General features: G+C 43.7%; 1 protein-coding gene across 1 annotated transcript in view; it reads left to right on the top strand.

Annotated features, from left to right (window-relative positions):
- The first annotated feature begins 2,295 nt into the window (after positions 1-2,295).
- The window catches only part of PHYHIP (phytanoyl-CoA 2-hydroxylase interacting protein), a 28,788-nt gene continuing 10,235 nt past the window's right edge, over positions 2,296-20,848 (top strand). The window contains exon 1 of the mRNA XM_089538765.1: positions 2,296-2,379. The gene's annotated coding sequence lies outside the window, so the exon portion shown is untranslated. The remainder of the gene's footprint in view (positions 2,380-20,848) is intronic.

The raw sequence follows: 20,848 nt of genomic DNA, 5'->3' as shown, positions 1-20,848 counted from the left end.
AATGCCATTTCTCCTCTGTTTTCTCTGTCGAATTCTCTCTTAACATAGCTGTCAATATATCTATGTTTCTGAGTTTTTCTAAAAGGTTTGCATCGACGGCAGTGTGAATAACTGATGCAAATAATAATAATAATAATAATAATAAAATTTATTTGTATTTCCCCACCTCGATCTGAAAGGGTGAGGCGGGGAAATACAACCTGATAAAAACCTATAGTTACATTCAATAAAGTCCATAATACACCATCTCAACAATAATAATGTCAATTAAGACTTGTTTATAGACTTGGAATCAACTGGGATAAAGCTCTGCGTGCCTTGAATGTGTTTTGAATGCATCCGCATCGTTGACTCCATCTTGATTTGAGTGGTGGCACGGTGTGTGCGCAACCAAATTCGCAGAGATGCGCAGAGATAGAATCATAGAAATGGAGGAGACCCCAAGGACCATCCAGTTCAACCCCATTTTGCCATGCAGGAATACACAATCAAAGCACTCCCAACAGATGGCCATCCATCCTCTGCTTAAAACCCTCCAAAGAAGGATACTCCATCACTCTCCAAGGCAGACTATTCCACTATCTAACAAATCAGTTCTTCCTAATGTTGAATTGGAATCTCTTTTCCTGCAGTTTGAACCCATTGTTCTGCATCCTATTCTCTAGAGCAGCAGAAAACAAGCTTGTTCCCTCCTCAATATGACATCCCTTCAAATATTTAAACAGAACTATCATATCACCTCTTAACCATCTCTTCTCCAGGCTAAACATCCCCAGTTCCCTTAGTCGTTCCTCATAGGACTTAGTTTCCAGACCTTTCACCATTTTAATTGCCCTCCTTTGGACACGCTCCAGCTTCTCAACATCCTTTTTGAACTATGATGCCCAACACTGGACACAGTATTATTGCAGGTGAGGCCTGACCAAAGTGGAATAGAGTGGCACTATTACTTCCCTTGATCTAGATTCTACACTTCTATTGATGCAGCCTAGAATCGCATTGGCCTTTTTAGCTGCAGCATAATGCATAAAATAATTTGCATCGCCGCACTAAAAAAAGGAATCACATCTGAATAATCCCTGAGCAAACTCTAGGAAAGTACTAAATGGATAGTGAAAACATTGCTACCCCTCCCCCCCCAATTAATGAAGAAAAGCCACAGATCAATATGGTGAATTCCTGGAGTCCTCTTTTCAGTTGTAGGACTCAGCTATGGAAGCTGGATATTAGTGATTTTGCATTTCTGTATCACCTGAGAAACATCAGACAGACCATCACCCATTAGGATGCGGGGTACAAATAATAATAATAATAATACAGGCAAGTTTGGAATGGTGTTTCTCTTGCTATCTGATGTGGCCATCTGATGCGAACTGCATAGGGTTTTCCTAGGCAAGGAATCCTCAGAGGTGGTTTTGCAAATTCCTTCCTCCAAATATATAGCCTGCAGCACCTGGGATTCATTAGATGGCTTTAAAAATGGATGGGACATATTTGTATATTTTCTGCAACGTGTTTTGGAGACAAAGCAGTGCCAAAGTGGATCATTTCTGCAGTGTATTTTGGGGCTAAAGTGGCACCTGGGGCTTTTGGTGGAGATGCCAGCATCCCAGTTTGACGTTGTCTTAGGTCCAAAACACACTGCAGAAACGGTCCACTTTGGCACTGCTTTGGCTCCAAAACACACTGCGGAAACAACTCTGCCACAGATGAAGCAGATGCATCATGCTTCTCCTGCAGGGCCTCCTCTGCGTTGGCTCCACCTTTGCAGCAGAGTCATGCAGAACGAAGTGCTCCAAAGGCATGTGGTGAGCCTCAATGCAATTGGAGAACCTGCACCTGATTGGCTGCTCACCTGATGCTGGGCAGGGGGCGCTCTGATTGGCTGGGCGGTGCCAGGATGCTGCTTTCTCCTCCTCCTCTTTCCTCCCTCTAATTCTGCTCCATAATGTTATGATAATGATGCTGATGCTGCTGATGGTGATGCTGCCTCCCTCCTCTTTGGGCTGCTCTCTGCTTCCCTAACTTGCCTTTCCCAAGAGGAGCCCAAGGTGGAGAGAGAGACAGATTGCTTTGCTTCCATTCCTTCTTTTTCTCTTCTTTTTCCTTCCCTCCTTCCTTGGCATGGGAAGAAGCAGCTGCAGGATCTAGCAGCTGGGGGAAAAGGCTCCTTCTGCTGCAGCCAAGTTTCTGCTCTAAGGACGCCCTTTCAATAGATATACATATATACGTATACATAGTATCTCAGTTTTTGCAAGCTTCCTTCCTCCTCCGGATCCCTCTCTTCCAGGTCTCTCTGCTTCTGAACCCAAGGCACGATCCTAACACAACCGCAACCACGTTAACTTCTCAGAGGTCCGGGGCTTCCTGCGGAGCCAGGTAAGGCAGAAAAAGTTCCTTTTTAATAATGATAATGATAATGATGATGATAAATCATCATCATCATCTTGCCAACTTTACAAAATTGACTGTGTTTCCATGAGTTGTGGGTTGTTGCTGTTGTTGTTGTTGTTGTTGTTGTGTGCCTTTGGGTCCTTTCTGGCCCTTGGAGAGCCTATTGCTTTGCAAGGTTTGTTCAGATTTGCTTTGCCATTGCCATGCTCTGAGGCTGAGAGAGTGTGACTTGCCCAAGGTCACTCATTGGGTTTACATGACCGAGCCAGGATTCGAACCCTCGTCTCCAGAATCCAACACTCAAAGTGCTACAGAGAGACAGTGCTGTGTAGTAGTTAGACCAACTTGCTCCCTCCTTGCTGCCCCACAACTTGGTGTCATTTTAGCCCTTGGATGGGAATTCAAGGGCTGCCTGGGGCTAAGGATTGGGATTTGGGAAGACCCAGATGCCCACTTGCAGTGGGTGACCTTCAGTCACTATGGCCTGTTACAGACTGCCAAAATAAAGCTGCTTCGGGTCTCTTTGGAGGTATGCTATTTAAATGATGCCTGGGTCCTAAGAGTCCGGAGGTCGCGCCAAAGCCACTCTCCATTCCTAAGCACTGGAGTGCAGCTTTGGTGCAGCTTCCGGATTCTTAGGATGCATGCATCATTTAAACAGCATACCTCCAAAGAGACCCGAAGCAGCTTTATTTTGGCAGTCTGTAACAGGCCTACATGTCTCAGCCTTAACCTACCTTGCAGGGCTGTTGTGTGGATGGCTGATGCAGAGCTAAATCCTGCAATGCTCCCTTTGAGTATTTTAAACATCAGCCAGGGGCAGAAATGCCCAGACAACTTAGTTATGGGACAATCTGAAAAATAATGGAACTAAATAATAATAATGAACACAAATGCTGGCAAGGACGATGCCAGGGTTCCTTCCGCAAGGGTTTGCCCCAATCCAGGAAGGAAGAGAAAAGGGTGAAGTTCTTCTTAAGTTTTGAACCTGCTTCTCTACAGAGGACTTTTAGCCATTGGCAACTTATTCCGTCTGCGGGAACATCCTTCTCTTTACTTAATTTTATTATTTTTGAAAATATTTTATTCAGTTTCCCAACATAGAATGACAAATAAAAACACATACACACACACAATATAGTCGGCTAAGCATAAAAGAGATTTCCTCATGTACTTTGGCAAACATATTTACAATTTCGTTTCTCATACTTATTAACTTTGTGCCATCCTTAACTAAATCCAGGACCATCCTTCCTCTCCCTTTCCTTACTTCTTCAGCCCTTGTTCTTTTCCTGTTCCTTATCTTTAGTCCACCTCTGTTCCTACAAATTCATGGTTCATCTCCCCTGCAAACACATTATTTTCCTGCAGCTTGTTTGCCCTACCCTTTTATATACCTTCGCCGTCCGTATTTTCCATCTCATTCTAAGAGTAAATATAAACAAATCGCTACGATCCTATTTAAAAGCCAGCTTTTTAATTTCTTCTCCCATACAGCTTCTTATATGTATATTGTTGGCATATGCCTTCATGTCATTTCTTATAAGGCAAACTTATCATGGGGGTTTCTTGGCACGTTTCTTCAGAGGGGGGCTTGCCATTGCTATCCTCTGAGGCTGAGAGAGTTTGACTTGTCCAAGATCACCCAGTGGGTTTCCAGGGCTGAGCTGGGATTCGAACCCTGGTCTCCAGAGTCATAGTGCAGTGCTCAAACCACTGTGCCACACTGGCTCCCTATATATGTGTGTGTACATTATATATATATATATATATATATATATATGCACACACATATACATATATGGTTCCCCCCCCTTCATTTTTGTTTCCTTTTTCCCATTGTAGCTATATCTCCCCATTTCTCAGACCTCACTTCAAAAGGAAATGCCAAGGATGCTTTTAAGGTGCCAACCTTAGACAGGCTGGAAATTTTTCCCCTTTGTAGCAGAAGGGATTGCAGAAGGGAAACCTTTCCCAAGGATGGTTCTGGGTGGAGAGGGTTGGAGGAGTAAGGGGGGCACTAATGCAGCAAATAGCTGCCCCCCAAAAAACAACAGCCATCCCCGCATGTGGCAGGACAGGTAGGAGAGATTTAGTCCAAACATGGAACTGGATGGGCAAAGTGTGCAAGTCCTGCCACTTGGATGCCTGCTCACTGTGCCAACTGCTCAATGAAAGGTGCTGGAAATGTCCAGCTGAATCCCACTGTCCCCAAAGGAATGACCTTCCTTGTCTTGCTGCAGTTTTTTAGGTGGGTGGCGGGTGCGGGTGAATGCCAACAGCGTCGGCTGGGTTCTTGCAAAGGAAGGGTAGAACAAAGAATTCAAGAGCGGAGGGATTAGTGAAAGAGACAGAGGGGGGAAAGAGATGCAGCGGAAGATGCAGTTTGTCGATACATTTATCTACACAGTCAGTGGTTCTTGGATTTGTTGCTTTTCCTTGGGATCTACATTGATTCATGTGTGGGTACGCCTGAACAGGTGTATCATTTATGCTTTTATGAGTATGGACTATGGATAGGGGCACAAATGGGTTTGGGGCATAAGCAGATTTGCCCTAACTTGGAAATGACTTAAAGGCACATGGCAACTACAACAGATCCATGCATGCACCTGTACACATGCTTGCATGACCACAGATCCATGGCAGGTGACAGTTGCAGTTTATGAGTACACTGCTCTGCATGCAGGCATTGTGAGAATGTGCGCTAACATTCTTGCGCACACAGTCAGATCAATCTGCAAGAGATACAGTGGATCCTTGTTATACGCTGGGGTTTGGTTCCAAGATCCCCCGTGTATAACAAAATCCGTGTATGCTCAAGTCCCATTAAGTATAATGACATAGCAAAATGGTGTCCCTAATAAAAAATGGAACATCAAGGTAAATTTATACTTTTTTGGAACATTTTCAAACCGTGTATGCTTGAATCCGTGTATAAAAAATCCGTGTATAAGAAGGGCCGACTGTACTGACATATGCATTTTGCAATATATTTTTAACATGGCGTATGTTTGGGTACTAAGGTTTTAGAAGTACTGTATTTCTTCATAGATCCAATGTTGTGTTGTGGTTAGTGTGTTGAACAAGGTTTTGGCAGAGCTGAATTCGAATCCTTTCTCATCCAGGTAGCTCACTAGGTGAGAATGGGGCAGTCACTCCTTCTCAGTTGAACCTACCTCACAGGGTTGTTGCGAGGATAAAAATGAAGTGTGGGACAGAACCCAGGATATCCCACTGGGATATCTGAAGGGAAGGTTTGGTGTTAAATGTAAGAGCCAGTGTGATGTAGTGGTTTGTTTGTTGGACTAAGACTTGGGAAACCAGGGTTCAGTCCTCACTTGGCAAGTCACACTTTCTCAGCTGCAGAGGAAGATAATGGCAAACCCCTTCTGAACAAATCTTGCCAAGAAAACCCTGTGATAGGTTAGCCCTAGAGCTGCTGTAAGTTGGAAACAACTTGAAGGCACACAGCAGCAACAACAAAATAAATAGGAAATGTTTGTATACAAGGAAAGGGGAGTTATAGTCATTTCGGGTATAGATGGTGGCATATGCAAAACTGGGTATATATTTTAAAAATCTGGGTTTTGCTCTGGGAAAAAATTCAGATCAGGTGCAACAAATGATCTCCTCAAATACCTAACAATAGTTAAGTAATTCAGTTTAACTAGGTAGGCTAGTGCTTAGATCTTTTCTAAGTTCTGCATGTGCGTACAAAGCCACATGGGAATGAATGCTCCTGTGGGTACATACAGAGTTACATGTGACTTGTACCTAATGTTTGTGAATGTGCTAGTGGCCATAGCTGTGAAGAGATACATGTTCAGCTGAGAGTGGGGAATGTCAGTAAATGGCTGTGGGAAGGAATGCATGCACACTGTATATGGTATATTTTTTGAATCGGGTGATTGCAAAGAGGTGTCAAAGCATGGATGCGTACAGCTCTGGAGATGTACATGTGCTTATACAGAGCTGCAGGTGTGTGCTTTTGCCTTTGCTCAAGGCTGAGTTTGTGTCCACTCCTTTGGTTTCAGGGGAGTTGGATGTGCTTGGAATAAAGAGGACCAAGGTATGTTTCATAACATAAGGATGTGCAAAGGCATATAGCCAGAATCAATGAGAACCAACCAGAATGAAGAGACAATGCGGCGGGACTGCAGGGCCAAAATGTGAGGGCTAAAGTAGAGGAATGGCTGGTGCGCCCACGCTTTCATTGCAACCGAAGCATGATAGGACAAAGAATTAAAAGTCCAAATACCCATGCGCACCAACTATTTGCTTAGCATGAACTGCATGACAAATGTCATATCGAGTTTGATCCTGAGATCTGTTTGGATAGAGAAGGAGCGTGTTGGGAGATTCGGTCTCTCCTGTTTGATATCTGAATGTTCCCGTTTGAGTATGTTCAGCGCTTGTTCAGGGTGTTTGAAGAGCTTTTGCTGTGGTTACCTTTTTCATATATATATATATATATATACACACACACACACACACACACACACACACACACTCTTCACCATTATGATCATAGTATTATCAATCCTGTGCCAAGTCATCCTTTTCATTTCTTACTATGAAATTTACCCAAAACTTGTCCACAAATGTTTGGGATATTAGCTCAAGTGTAAAGATTTAATCATGACGGGTTCTTAAAGTGTGCTAGTTTGGTTGTTCCCATTGATCTCCACTGCATTCTTAATGTCTCCAAGCTGTGACAGAAGCACCCCAAATATTGCCGGCACTGGGTGAAGTCCCTCAAGGGACACCAGTGGAAGTTACTTCCAGCACCATCTCCTTGGAACTGGAGAATCTAGTATATAGCAGGGATTTTATTTCTGGAAGGGGGTGACTGTGGAAGGAGGCATCCATAACCATGGTAGCTGGAGATTCAAGTGTTCCTGCATGTGCAGCAGAGAGAGAACATAACTGGAGGGGCGAGGAGCATTATCTAGAGAAACGAGAGAGGAGGCGGAAGGGCTTGTGTGAGTGGGTGCAGATCCACATGGCACAGAGGGTTGCCAGGGTTTGTGAACATGTGAGGGGATGGGAAGTGTGCGCCTGCACCGTGTTTGCCGGGTGGATTGTGAGCTGCTTCTGATGGAAAGGAGGAGCGCTTTTGTTAGATCTACCTGTAGTGTTTCTACTTTACTGCCACACTAGTCCAGGCAGGTGGACACTGCACAGGTAACAACACATTTCTCAAAGAAGTAGCAATGGAGGGGAGACAAAGTGAGTGCATTGCTCCTCTGATCCTCTAAATGACAGTGTGGCATAGTGGTTTGAGTGCTGGACTACGACTCTGGAGACCAGGGTTCAATTCCTGCTCAGCCATGAAACCCGTTGAGTAACCTTGGCCAAGTTGCATGCTCTCAGCCTCAGGAGAAGGCAAGAACAAACCTCGCCAAGAAAACCTCTTGCTAAGTTCATCTTAGGGTTGCCCTAAGTAGAATATGACTTGAAGGCACACAACAAATCCTCCTCCCACTTTCCCCCATTGTCCACATGTTAGTTCAGTTGCTGCAAAGTGGGTTCAAACTGCAAAATTAGTTTGAACTCATTTCACTCAGAGGTGGAGGGAGGAGAGGAGGAGGCAGAATCTTGCCCTTCCCAGTAGGATGAAGCAAAAGCAAAATGCTGCATCCTCTCTTGACTTGTCTGCTCTTCCTCATTAATAATTTCTGCCATCTTGACCACACTTGAGCTGCAACTGCACTGCGGCAATAATCCACTTTGACACCACTTTAACTGCCATGGCTCAGTGCGATGGAAGTCAGAACTGTAGTTTTGTGAGACATTCAGCCTTCTCTGTCAGAGAGCTCTGGTGCCACAACAAACTATAGATCCCAGAATTACATAACATTGAGCCATGGCAGTTTAAGTGGTATCTAACCAAATTATTTCTGCAGTGCAGAGGCAGTCCAGGTCCCATGTGTGAAATGTTGGAAAGTATGAAAACTCCCTTTGCTGAAGATGCCAGATTTCTTGTGTATTTCTCTCTCTCCCTCCACACAACCTTCTGCTTCTCCTCTTTTTGGCAAGTTGATTTGGGTTGTGCGCATAGCGTTTCTCTCTCTCTCTTTGAGAAAGATATTACATGTCTTTTTAAAAAAAGGAATTTAAAAACACTGCCAGCCAACAGCACCTGAAATGGCATTGCCCACTTGCATCTTTCGCAAGGGAAATGTTTTTACCTGCCCAGAGGAGCCATGCTGTCTAGGGGGGGTTCTGGGAAGTATCCCCCCCCCCAAAACTCAGTTCTGAAAGGCCTTTACTCATTGCTAAAATATCTCAGTGTGGCGTGTGCATTTCTGATTGGCAAAGAGACAGTTGAAGTAGGAACATGACGGAGATCTATAAAACCGTGGTGTGCATGAAGAGAATAAATTTTTTGCTTCTTCCTCTCTCTTGATACGAGACTTTGGTTTGTCTAATGGAGTTTGATAGCAGGTAGTAAGTTGAAGGTTGAAGACAGAATGAATCCACAATGCCTAATTAACTAACGGAATCCTGGACTCAATAATTGAGATGACTATTCAAAGGATTAGGCAAATGCACAGAGCTTGTCTGTCAACACCTGTGGTTATTAAATAAAACCTCCAGGTTCAGTGGCACTCTGTCCCTGGATATCACTTGCTGGGAGCAAATAACAGAGAGAAGTCATCTTCCTTGTGTGCGTAGTGTATTTGTAAGCTGGTTCATGCCTGTGTTGATGAGCTGAGCGGCCTGCTATGCATTCCACAATGCTGACTGTCAAGGAAACCTCAACATGCACCTGGATTTGATTTCTTATCCGCCATTGTTACAGGTGAGCAGCCTGTCTGCCTTTCAAAAATCCTCTCACCATCCCTTGCCAGATCCAGAAAGTCAGTAGCACAGCCTCCAGCAAAACTTGAGAGCTGAGCCAAATTTTGCCACATTGCAGGCTGTTCTAGGGCATCATCCCAGTTGCGGGAATGCATGAGGATTTTGTTGTTGATGTGTGCCTGCAAGTCGTTCCCGACTTGTGAGGAACCTATCGTTGGGTTTTCTTGGCAAGATTTGTTTAGAGGGGGTTTGTCTTTGCCTTCTGAGGTTGAGATAGAGCAACTTGCCCAAGCTCATCCAGCAGGTTCTCACTTAAAAGCCTTGAGCTAGCCTGGCATGATGGCAGTGACGGCATGCAAACGTCTTCTGCCCTTTGATGTCAAGGAAGAAGTCTGGCATACAAAAGATGTCTTCCTAGATCGTGTCGGCTCAGAGTTTCCATAGGGAATTGGACACAGTTCAGTCAAAGCTCCCATCTCCAGCTTGCGCATCATATGAGCCATATCGAGAGAGCTGCTTGCTATGCATTTGGATCAGGTTCCAGACCCTGGCTGGCCAAGTTGCGAGCCATGAAAGTCCCACGGTTTTCCTCCAGTGAAATCTCCTTCTCTGAGAAAAAAAAGGACGTAGGGCAAACTTCGGCTAAAGCTTTCCAAAGAGGTGCAGCGTCTTCCAAAACAACCTCCCTGGAAGGAGATTAATGTTACACAACCTCCCCGTGGCGTATCTTTTGAGAAAAGGAGGAAGCCTGCTTTTTGCTATTTGTGTTTACTTTGCTAGGCAACTTGCATCTGTTCAGTTCAGTTCATTTTTATTACGGTCACAGACCAGCGCAGGTAAACAGGAGATACAGAATAAAAGAAGGTAAAAACAAGGTAAAAACACAGGTTAAAAACAGTATTTAAAACATCCTTTTAAAATCCAGTGTGGCAGGGCAAGATTGGCACTTGTCTAGTGCAGAGGTCATTGCTTGATGGATTTTAACCACAGCTCTACAAAATCAGGCAACATTATATGTTATATCAGGGTTGGTGTCTGAAAGCAACAAAGAAGTGTAAAATCGACTGGTGCGTCCTTGATGTTTATACAATAGATGTGAAATAAGGCTGAGGCGGATGTCCCTGTAGTATGAGCACTGGAGTAGTACATACTCTGTTTTTTCTCTTTGGTGAGAGAATGGGATCTTCTTGTATTGGCCTTCAAGGATGGCTGAGGGAAGGGCATGGCATCGTGCCAAAGTCAAGGCTCTCCGGTGTTTAGGTGCTTTGAATTTTGCACCTGTATCTTAGATCCAGATTACCAGACTCTGGCCATCTTTGACAGTAGAGTTAGATCTCATGCCCACATGTTCACCTGAAGGTGCGCTGGTTGCGTCTGCTCTTTTGAGTCAAGCCAGGCATCTGAAACATCTCTTGCATGCAGGTTTCAGCTGCCTGTCTGCCATTGTCAGAAGTGGGAGTGCTTTTGGGCAGGAACTTGGTAAGTTTGGAATCTGGAGAGGCATGTTGCTGGATTTCTTGCCAGGTCATAATGCCCTGAGCGATGCTGAATCATAAGACGACACAAGAACATACATCCACCCATTGATTTTTATATTCCGCCTTTTCCTCCAATCTGGGACTCAAGATGGCTTACACCAGGGGTAGGCAACCTGCGGCCCGGCGAGGCCTTGGGACCGGCCCCAGCCCGGTCCTGCCGCCGATTGCCGCTGGGGCCTTTGGCCTCTTGCGCGCAGGGCAAGGGGGGCAATTGTCTATAGATGACTCAGAAACATGCATTTATATTAACATTTTTTAAAAAATCAGCAAAAATTTTTGCGTGTCCTCCACTTTTTTAAAAAAAGTGTCCACCATTTGAAAATGTTGTCCTACATTTGTCCCGGTTTATTTATTTATTTATTTATTTTTAAAAAAAAATATTTAATTATTTATTTTTTGGCTTCGGCCCCCCAGTTGTCTGAGGGACAGCAACCCGGCCCCCGGCTCAAAAAGGTTGCCTACCCCTGGCTTACACACACACACACACAACAAATCAAACTACACAATGAGACATTCTAGGACCCCCCGTGGATAACAAAATCTGTGGATGCTCAAGTCCCAATACTGTGGTCAAGGAATATGGTGTCTCTTACATAAAATGGAAAATCAAGGTTTGCTATTTGGAATTTATACTTTATAAAAAATATTTTCAAGCCATGGATGCTTGAATCCATGGATAAAAAAATCGGTGGATAAGGAGGGCTGACTGTATAACCAAATATAAAATTGTAAAACAACATTAAAATGCAGTTCCAAATGTTTTAGAGAACAAGAAAGTCTTTCATTCTAGCAGGGTTAGCAAAAGAAGAGAGAGTCCGCAGATGTTCAGGGAGGCAGTTCCAGGGGTACGATGCAGCAAGCGAGAAAGGATGAAGCCGAGCCAAGGAAGAAGAAACACACTGCAGTAATAATCCAGTTTGAGACTGCTTTAACTTCCCTGGCTCAATGCTAGGGACCTCTGGGAACTGTAGTTTTGGGAGATATTTAGCTTTCTCTGTCATAGTGCTCTGGTGCCACAATAAACTGCAATTCCTAGGATTTGCTAGCATTGGGCCAGGGGAGTGAAAGCGGTGTCAAGCAGGATTATTTCTGCAGTGTGTTTTGGACCACTGTCATAAGACATTCTAGGTCTTATTCATTATGAGCAAATTCTGTATCCTGGAGGATGAGGGTTAATCCAATTCATTCTTATGCAACTAAGGTATTGTTTGCTTTGTCCTTCCCTCTGCTACAGGCTTAGAGCCCAGGAAGGCTAGATTGGAGACAATTTGCCTGTTAAGCCCTTTTCTCCCCAAGCAATGCTGTCTACTGGTATCACACCAAAGCCCTAAGCCTTTGACAGACCTGCTCTGGCACCTTACAACATTTAACCTCAGGTTCCAGAAAATCTCAAGCCGATTTAAATAGTTGCACAGAAACTGTAGAGGCCGATGTTTTAAGGAGCAGAGAGCCCTTTCATTTCAAGTGTTGGAGAATAAGTGGCACCTTTGGAGTACAAGAAAACTGTTGGAAGATTTTTGCATTCTCTTTCCCCCTCTTTAGATAGGGATTTCCCATCATGGTCAACCACACGCCTATGCCACAGATAGAGCATGAGGAACATACACCAGTTTCTGTTTCCCCAGCCACTGGTATTCAGAGTCATTCATGCCTCCAGTACTGAAGGCACTGTATTAACTGACTTTAATATATTCCGTTAAAGGCTACAGCCGTAATTGTCAAGCCACATTTGTTGTGTTCGACGCGCTGTTGAACGAGGCTGGAATTATGCAACAGATTTCCAAATCTGCAGAGATGAATGGGATTGCAGGCCCCGTTGCACATTGCTATTTGTGATACTTAATTGGCACATTGTTTTCTATTAGTTAACATCTATTTGACTATTAAAAAAAATATTAGTCCATTTGGCTGCCAACCAGGCCGCCTTTGACTGCTTTGATCTGGAAAACAATGTTCCACCATAATAGGATCGAGCATTTCAATGGCGCTGCGGAGCGTTCAGAGCATTCTGCATGGATCGACATAGCAAGGCCACACAACAACCCTGTAAGGTGGTCCAGTGTGCTATTCCCCCACACTGTAGATGAATAGGGTTGGTGGCTGAAAGAGAATGGTTTGCCTGAAGTCACCTAATAAATTATTGACAAGAGTTGAAGACAGAGGAACACTATGGGTGCATCTACACTGTAGAAATAATGCAGTTTGACACCACTTTAAGTGCCGTACCTCCATCCTATGGAATCCTGGGACTGGTAGTTTTACAGTCTTTTGCCATCTCTGAGGGAGAACCTATTAATCAAAACCACAAATCCAAAGCCGCAAATGTGGAGGGCCGGCTATACAAGTAGTTTAGCACTTCCATGGTGTAGCTACACTGACATAGCTTTTCACTATACAGCTCCTCTGTTGGATTGTGACCATAGGCTGAATCTAATTGCCAGCCCTAGCCAGTGTAGACCCATTAAACCAATAGGGTTTACGTAAGTGTTGATTTGCCATTCAGCAGATGGCGCATTGGGTTTGGTTTGGATGGAACTAGCAACTGGATTTAGTCCTAACAGTGCAGTCAAATTGGACATGTTTATTTCATAGGAAGTCCCATTGGATCCAAGAAGATTGCTCATGGGCAAGTGGGTGTTAAGAGTGCAGCCCAAAGCACCATCTGCTGCAAAAGCTGCCAGCTATTTCACATGCTGCAACATGGATTTTGGAAGAATTCTGCTTTGCTGGGGTGGAGGGAGGAAGGTCAAGCTGTTGCTTTTGAGAAACCCATTTCCTTTCTTATGTTTTAATGCGAGAGCTCAATATAGTTCGTTTTTATATTTTTAATACAGGTTGAGTTCCCTTTATCCAAAATCTATGATTCTATGCCTGGGACCAGACATGTTTTGGTTCTGTTCTATAGCATTGAGCCATGGCAGTTAAAGCAGTGTCAAACTGTATTATTTTTGCAATGCAAATCAAGCCTTTGACTTTACTAGTTGGGAACATAAAATGTCATCTGCACAAAGAACAGAAGTTGGTTTTTATCGCTGTTCAGCAAGATAAAAGCTTGTTGAGAGAATATAAAGGCATCATATTTTGTGGAAGTGATGGAGGCAACACTGGTGTCATTATTGGACTGGCATCTCTAGGTGTTATCTGGTTGAAATTCCCATCAGGCCTTCCCAGCATAGCCAGTGGTGCTGGATACTGGGAGCTGGAGTCATTGAGATGCCCATAGTTGCTCGCCACTGCTTTAAAGTGCCTGTAAGGCACATTTCAATAATGATCAGGTACATTCCTGGTTTTACATACCCAGAATTTAAAAATCTACCCATATCTCAACAGTGCAAGTTATTTCAGGAGCTGCTGTAGCTCGGTGCTGCGCTTATGAAGGTTGCTGACAGATATTTTTGCAGCCTGTGTAATTGATTCTTGCTAACAAGCCAGGGCTCATATTCAACTATTTGTCCTCCCTTTTTCATTTAAAAAAAAACAGCCTCCAAAATAGAGCTCTTGAATGCTTGTTTTGAGCAGGTCTGTACGGACACAGATAAGGCTCCATTCTTCTCCTTCCTAAATTTGGTGCTGATTTTCCCCCCTTTTCTTTTTGCAGCTCTAGTGTCCATCATGAAGACCCCTTGTGAGCATTCAGAGGGTTAAATTCCTATCGACTAAAGTCTGAAACGGGGAACAGGTGTGGGGGCTGCCGGTGAGATAACTAGAAATATGAGTAGCATCTTCTCCAAGCACAAAAGGAGCCGTCACGAACGGAAATGATCTTGACAGGAGAGAGCTGTGATCCTGACACAGGAACAGGTGTTCGCGTTGATAGGCAAGAAAACAGAAAGGCAAAGCCAAAGGAGAAAAGCTGAGGGAACGAAGGTGCCGGGAGGTGAGGGTGGAGGCAATATAGAACTTATTTATTCCTTAGGATGGGAGGGAAACATGGTCAGTTTGGACCACGTATCATTCAACGTTTCACAGACTAAAACCAGGGCACATGTGCCCAAGATGGCAAAATTTATTAGAGAGGAAGAATGCAGAAGCAAGGACTGGCTGCAGCAGTTTGGTTTTGCCCAAGACTACTGGGAACAGCAAGAGTCCACTGCCTCCCAGAGGTGTCACTATGGTGGTGCGAACCTAAGGGTTCCCAAACTTTGGTCCTCCAGATGTTTTGGACTGCAGCGTCTGGCTGTTGGCCAAGCTGGCTAGGGTATCTAGCAATTGAAGCCCAAAACATCTGCAGGAGCAAACTTTGGGAACACTACTCTACTGCCTAATGTAACTACCAATTCCAGGATTCCATGGTAGATAAAGTCAAATCATACCGTGATAATTATGCAGTGTGAAAGGGTCCCAGTATATAAACAGGGAAACCAACCAAACTGTGATGTTTTAGAGCAGTGGTTTCCAAACTTTGGTTCTCCAGATGTTCTGGACTGCAGCTCTCAGTATTCTTGACTGTTGGCCAAGCTGGTTGGGTCATCTGGAGGTTGAAGTCTAAAGCGCATGGAAGATCAAAGTCTGGGAACTACTGAGGATGAGCCGTTTGGAGAACCTTAGGCCAGGTTGGTATTCCAGGAATAATGAATTCAGCCTGAGGTTCTCCTCCATCCAAGCCCTAGAAGTCTCCGCAGAAGTCAAGGCTCCATTCCAGGTTCCCACCAACTCATTGTGAATCACCATTGAAAACGACAAAACAGCAGGGAGACTGTTAGCATGTAGTAATTATTTTTATTACCATTAGTACATTTGCTAGCACTTTTCCGCCTGGGATTTCAGGGAGACCTAGAATTAAAAGAATGAAACAACACCATAAACCAGACGAGTCAGTAAAGCACAGCAGAAAAAGACAGCATCATTTGTTGTTGTTGTTGTGTGCCTTCAAGTCGTTTCCAACTTATGGCAACCCTAAGGTGATCCTATCATGGAGTTTTCTTAGCATGTTTCTTCAGAGGGGGTTTGCCATGACCATCCTCTGAGGCTGAGAGGGTGTGACTTGCCCAAGGTGGGTTTACATGGCCAAGCTGTGATTGAACCCTGGTCTCCCAATATCCTAGTCCACTCTTAAAGCACTATACCATGCTAGCTCTCAACGACAACATCAGACAAGGGGAACAATCCCCCATATATAGCCAGACTATCAACAGGGAGTTAGAAACAGTTATATTAAATGCTTGGGTGCATGTTCAAATAAAACACATTTATTTGGCACCGGAGGAGTGTTTTCCAAACAGGGTGCCACAACCCTTTAAAAAACATCCTTGCTTGTCATCACCTGCTGAACGCTCCTTGGTTATGCTGTGCCCTCCCTTGGAGAGGCCTCCCTGGTACTTGCTTTGCAGTTTTTTGGGTGATGGGTAAAAAATGTTTTTATTTTTCCAGGTGGTTTCACCTGCTGTTGTTTTTCCCTAAGGGTTTGGATGTTTAATTGCTAGCTTTGAACGCTGTCTTCTGATGAAATGATTTAAAATTGTACCATGCCCTGGAACCTAAATAGGATGAAGGCTTGTGTGCAAACAAACAAACAAACAAACCTTAGAAGTCGGTGGGACTTGAAGAAGGGCAGTGAAGGTTTATGAAGGTTCATATGGTCCTTTTGTTTTGAACATGTGTGCTACAATGGCATTTCTATAGCTCTTCTGAGTCTTCAGGTATCTCCCATGTACAGCTTACAAAAACTAAGTGGGGAATCAAACCCTGGTCTCTAGAGTCATAGTCCAACACTCAAACCATTATGCCACGCTAGCTCTCATATTTGGCATATTCGGACAAGACCGAATATTAATCCTCTGTCGTTGCTGTTTTTGAGCTGCCTTTAAAATGTCCCACTTTCTCTCTCCTCCTCCCTCTTTTGTCCTTTATTCATGGCTTACTTCAATTGCTGCAAACAACAAATTGCAAATGTAGTTTGCACTCAGTTAATTCATCAGGGAGGAGCGGAGTAGAGATGGGATGACATTTTGCCCTCCCCCAGTTGGCTCAGGCAAAAGCAAACTGCCGCAGCCTCTCCTACTTTGTCTGTTCTTCCTCGTCGACAAGTTTGGTCATCTTGACCACATTCAGATATTGCTCCATCCCACGTGTCCCAGTTTTGCCTTTGAAATGTCGGCGGACATGAAGTTACACCGTCACCAAGCTGTGTAGATATAACCAAAAATTAGCCCTAAGGTCTCTCGCTGCAAATCCTCAGCTATTTGTGCAACTTGCTCTTTGCTATTGCGACCTGCCAGGAATTTCTACACCTACAGAGTCGAGTATAGCTATGTAATTAAACTGGAAGAGTGGAGAAAGGGGCAAGGACGTTCGCTCGGAGAAATTACTCATTTCTCGCCTCTCCTCTAGACAAAGAGGGTCAACAGGCTTGTCCTCTCTGGAGAAGAACCTCGCCCTGCCAAATCCATGCCTCTTGTTGATATACAAGACACCTATGTTAGACAGGTTGGGGAATTATATGCCCAAAAGTGGAAATCAGAAGAAGTACTTACTCACAAGGACTGGCTTACAAAATCAGCAGACATGATGAAGCTAGATAAAGTAATACAGTGGTTGAAAAATAAATTTGGTTCTTTGGTTATCTGAAGCATTTGTTTGGCCACATCTGTTTCCGGTAGTTTTTATTATTATTATTTGGGACCATTCTTCGTTATGTGAAGTCGAAGAAGAATGGTCTGAAATAATAATAATAATAAAAAAAACTACTGGAAACAGATGTGGCCAAACACATGCTTCAGATAACCAAAGAGACGGTAGTATACATGGGCATTACCTGATGGCTAATATAGAAATCAGACAGACTCCATAATTGGGAGCAGAAAATGGAGAAGCTCTGTTCTCTCTGCAAAAACAAGACTGGATGTGGGATTATGGGAACAAACCATATGAGAAGAGATGGAATGGACCATTTCCATCCTCTAAAGCTGAGAGAGTGTGACTTGCCCAGGGTCACCCAATGGGTTTTTTATCACCCTGGCCTCTAGAACCATCACTTTTGCATTTGCTGTATTTCCATTCTGTTCTGGTGCACATATAAACCTAGATATGCATAGGGCATGCTAATACCACCATTGAAATAGCATTCATGTGGTATAGAAAGCACTGGGCCTTGGGTGAATGTTTTAATGTGGCAGCTGGTGTTCTACCTTCACCTTTTCCCCATAAGACAAACATTTAAAGAAACTCGACCCAGCCATAAGGTTGCATCCTATTATTAACACTGCAACCCTTTCGAAGGTAAGGTTGCATCCTATTAATAGTCTTATCCACGCTGCTCTCTCTGTCTCAATCCCACTTGCGTTTGTTGGGCCTCTTACAAAATTAATCACATTCTTTAGCTTTTGCTTCCAATGTCTTTCACAGGTTAATTGGTACTTTGTGTGCGGAGCCAAGTGCTTTGCGGTGTTTGCTTTATTAATTGCATGGGTGCCTTTTTGAGCTCTTGCTCAAAGAGCCCAAACAGCAGGCAGGTCCTGGTTGTTCGCACACTCATCATTCTCATTGTTTGAGTTCTCCTTTAACACATTTAGCCATTTAAAACCTGGCCTTTAAATTAATGAGATTATTTATTTGCCATCTATAGTCTAGCGCTTTTCAGGTAGGCTCACAAGCTATTTATACGGTAGGGCTGCCATTAGATTTTTAGCAGCAGCCCAGCAAGCAGAAATCAGTGCACGGAATTAAGTGGTCCTTTGGCAAAAGGTTCAGTGATGGATAAAGTGACACATGCTGTTATGTGGCTGTTAAACACACATGGGCTTTGCAAAAATACACACACAGAGAGTTGGCCTTCTGTATTCATGGATTCTGCATCCACAGATTTCGCCATCTATGGCTTGATTATATTCTAAAAACACCATCAAAACAACCAGAAGCAAACCTTGATTTTGCCATTTCATATAAGGGACACCATTTTACTATTTTGTATATACTGGGACTTGAGCATCCAAGGATTTTGGTATCCATGATGGGTCCTTGAACCAGACCCCAATGGTTAGCAAGGATCTGATATAGATAGATGATAGATAGATAGATAGATAGATAGATAGATAGATAGATAGATAGATAGACCCGCAGCTCTGTATATGTTTTCACAGTTTCCTTGGGAGGTATGATTCTGCTACTCACATTTCTCTAGTTTTCTTCACAGTCGAAATAATGCAGTTTGACATCACTTTGTAGTGCCATCCTTATGGAATCCTGGGATTTGTAGTGTTACAAGGTTTTCAGCCTCCTCTGTCCAAGAGTACAGGTGCCTCACAAATCTCCAAATCCCAGGCTAAATCCCAGGCTTCTTTAGGATGGAGCCATGGCATTAAGCGGTGTTAGACTGCATTATTTCTGCAATGTAGATACACACCTAGGAGAATAACTGCATCTGAGTTTTATCATTTAAGGGTGGGAAAAGATTTTGCCCATGGCTCTCTCAGTAAGAACTCTGCTCCCACTGAAAGTTTTCTTCAGTCCCCAAATTTCTAGCATTGCAGTAGTTTAAAACTTCAGTCGAACATGTAGAAATACAGTTTAAGCATCCAAAGAAAAGGGGCAGGCGAAGCCACCAAGGGAATGTGACCACAGCAAATCTAAGAGTTCTGGGTGTGAATGATTGTCACTGTCTTGCTCTCTCTCAGTGCTAGAAGTTTGTGTGTTGCCTATTGACTTATGGTGACCCCATAAATTTCACAGGGTTTTCTTAGGCAAGAACTACTCAGAGATGATTTGGCCAGTTCCTTCCTCTGAAATACAGCCTGCAGCACCTGTTATTCATTGGCAGTCTTCCATCCAAGTACTAACCAGGGTTGACCCTGCTTAGTTTCCAAGATCAGAAAGGATCTGGTATCCTTGGGGTACCCTCACATTTTGTTTTCAACACACTCTGTGTAGTAAGCAGTAATCCAGGGGGGCTACCCAGCAAGCAAAAGTGGGGTGAAGAAGTATTACATCCAAGTAAGAGACATGTAGAAGAAGCACCGCTTCCTTAGATGGCACTGTTAAAGTTGCCATGTGCATCTCCAGGTTGAAACCTGACAACTTTATTTGTTTGTTTGTTTGTTTGTTTGTTTCCAACTAACATTCTTTGTAGGGCTCCACTGGATCTGGCTAATACTGAAACTAAACATGTCTACGTACACAAACACACACACACATCCAGAGTTGTGTTCATACACGTCCCATAATCAACTTCCACCCTTGGCAAGTTATTAGAGTAAGTCGTAAAACAATCCATTTGTAAGCACATTGAAGACAATTAGATAATTGCAAGCCGTCAACATGGAGTATTTGAGGACAAATCGCGCCCAACCTGATTTCCTTCTTTAAGAAGGCAACTGGTTTGGTTTGTAATTAAAACCCAGCGGTGTGGCATGAACTACTGCAGATTGGTTTTAAAAAACAGCCATTTTCATAAACTAACAAGGATTCTGGAAGCCATCTGCCCTGTGGCAGGAGCCATGTCCACTGCAGACATAGTAAAATATGAGCAAGGGATGTCAGATCATTTAAAGTGTAAACTTGGAAACATCTATCTATCTATCTATCTATCTATCTATCTATCTATCTATCTATCTATCTATCTATCTCAGGAGATTAATTTAGTAGATGGTGGGAATGCTGTGGATATCATTTATCTGGATTTTAGCAAAGCATTTGATAGGAATCCCCCATAATATTTTGATTAGCAAACTAATAAAATTGGTGGAGTTTTTTTTGTGTGTGTTAATCCTAAACCAATTTTATATAGGATTCATACAAAAGAACATAGCAGCAGTGACTGAGCAACCAAAGGCTATGACAGTCATACAAACTCACCGGCAATAAAAATCCCCCCCCCCTTCACCAGCTTCATGCTAGATCTGTGCACACAGATGGTACAAACGCACACCATGTGACACTCCATATGGCTTTTATGTGTCATGCATCACACGCCTCTCTTCATGACACAGTGCCCGTTCTGCTTGTGCACACTCACATCCGGGCAACACATGTAACTGTGCGCAAGGTCACCCGGTTGTGCTGATGCATACAATCTGCACACCCTGTTTATTCCCAGACTGTGTGTGGCGTATGCACATTACAACAACACATGCTTTCTCATCCGCTTGTCATCAATGGGGCAACTGGTCGCATAG

The sequence above is a fragment of the Sceloporus occidentalis genome, unplaced genomic scaffold (genome assembly GCF_023333645.1).
Source record: "Sceloporus occidentalis isolate IW3139 unplaced genomic scaffold, rSceOcc1.0.p SCAF_9, whole genome shotgun sequence".
In the NCBI taxonomy this organism is placed as follows: domain Eukaryota; kingdom Metazoa; phylum Chordata; class Lepidosauria; order Squamata; family Phrynosomatidae; genus Sceloporus; species Sceloporus occidentalis.
The sequence above is the reverse complement of the archived record's forward strand: the minus strand, read 5'-3'. Positions and strand labels throughout refer to the sequence as shown.